This window comes from Pelodiscus sinensis, chromosome 1 (assembly GCF_052426305.1).
Source record: "Pelodiscus sinensis isolate ZL-2025 chromosome 1, ASM5242630v1, whole genome shotgun sequence".
NCBI lineage: Eukaryota > Metazoa > Chordata > Testudines > Trionychidae > Pelodiscus > Pelodiscus sinensis.
The window spans coordinates 5,564,987-5,567,178 of record NC_143052.1 but is presented as its reverse complement, the minus strand read 5'-3'; positions in this window follow the sequence as shown (position 1 = coordinate 5,567,178).

Here is a 2,192-nt window from a genome sequence, read left to right as displayed (position 1 = left end):
CGAGCCCCGGCAGCAAGCCGCCCGCCCATTGGTCGGCCGCCGGGCCCCGAGCCAATCACGCGTCCCCTTGCTCCGGGCAGCGGGAGGCGGGGCCCGGCACGCGCGGACCGCGATCAATGGTAACCCGGCAACGCGGGACGCCACCGCCGGCCGCATTGTCCCGCAGGGCTGGCGCGCGCCAGGGCGGGCGGGCGTCTCGCGCCGCAGCCGAGGCGCCCGAGGAACCCCGCCCCCTCCGCCAGCGGCTGGCTCCTGCCGGATTGCAACCTCCCCCGCTGCAAACCCGCCTGCCCTGTAGGGGCTGCTCCCACCATTGCAAATGCATGTCCCTGGGGCTGTTCTCTGACATTCCCCCCATTGCAGACCTGCCTCCCCCCATTGCAAATGCATCTCCGTGGGGCTGTTCTCTGACATTCCCCCCATTGCATACCCGCCTCCCCCCATTGCAAATGCATCTCCGTGGGGCTGTTCTCTGACATTCCCCCCATTGCAGACCCACCTCCCCCCATTGCAAATGCATGTTCCTGGGGCTGTTCTCTGACATTCCACCCATTGCAGACCCGCCTCCCCCCCATTGCAAATGCATCTCCGTGGAGCTGTTACCTAACATACCCCCCATTGCAAATGCATGTCCCTGGGGCTGTTCTCTGACATTCCCCCCATTGCAGACCCACCTCTCCCCATTGCAAATGCATGTCCCTGGGGCTGTTCTCTGACATTCCACCCATTGCAGACCCGCCTCCCCCACATTGCAAATGCATCTCCGTGGGGCTGTTCTCTGACATTCCCCCCATTGCAGACCCACCTCCCACCATTGCAAATGCATGTCCCTGGGGCTGTTCTCTGACATTCCACCCATTGCAGACCCGCCTCCCCCCCATTGCAAATGCATCTCCGTGGGGCTGTTCTCTGACATTCCCCCCATTGCAGACCTGCCTCCCCCCATTGCAAATGCATCTCCCTGGGGCTGATACCTAACATTCCCCCCATTGCAGACCTGCCTCCCCGCATTGCAAACCCCCCATTGCAAGTGCATCTCCCTGGGGCTGTTCTCTGACATTCCCCCATACCCTAACCCTAACCCGCCTCCCCCCATTGCAAATGCATCTCCCTGGGGCTGTTCTCTGACATTCCCCCCATTGCAACACCCCCCCCCCCCCATTGCAAATGCATCTCCCTGGGGCTGTTCTCTGACATTCCCCCCATTGCACATCCGCCTCCCCCATTAATACTGGAGTCTGCCCTGCTCCACCCATTGCAAACCTCATATAGACTTTAAGGTCAGAAGGGACCATTATGATAATCTAGTCTGACCCCCTGCACAGTGCAGGCCACAAAATCTCACCCACCCCTAGAATAATCCTCTCACCTATATCTCAGATATTGAAGCCCTCAAATACTTTGAAGACTCCAAGATGCAGAGAATCCTCCAGCTGTGATCTGTACCCCATGCTACAGAGGAAAGCGAAAAACCTCCAGGGCCTCTGCCAATCTACCCTGGAGGAAAATTCCTTCCCGACCCCAAATATGGCGATCAGCTAAACCCTGAGCATGTGGGCAAGACTCATCAGCCAGACACCCAGAAAGTTCTCTATAGTAACTCCTATCATCCCTCCATTGACCTATTTCCCACTGATAATTAATGGTCAATTAGTTACCAAGATCATGTTATCTCATCAAACCATCCCCTTCATAAACCCATCTAGTTTAATCTTGAAACCAGATAGATCTTTTGCCCCCACTACTTCCCTTGGAAGGCCGTTCCAGAACCTCACTCCTCTAATGGTTAGAAACCTTCGTCTAATCTCAAGTCTAAACTTCCTACTAGCCAGCTTATATCCATTTGTTCTTGTGTCCACATTGGTATTAAACTTAAATAATTCCTCTCCCTCCCTGGTATTTATCCCTCTAATATATTTAAAAAGTGCAATCATGTCCCCCCTCAGCCTTTTTTTGGTTAAAGTAAACAAGCCAAGCTCCTTGAGTCTCCCCTTATAAGACAGGTTTTCCATTCCTCGGATCACCCTAGTGGCCCTTCTTTGTACCTGTTCCAGTTTGAATTCATCCTTCTTAAACATGGGAGACCAGAACTGCACACAGTATTCCAAATGGGGTCTCACCAATGCCTTGTATAATGGCACTAACACCTCCTTATCCCTACTGGAAATACCTCGCCTAATACATCCCAAGAT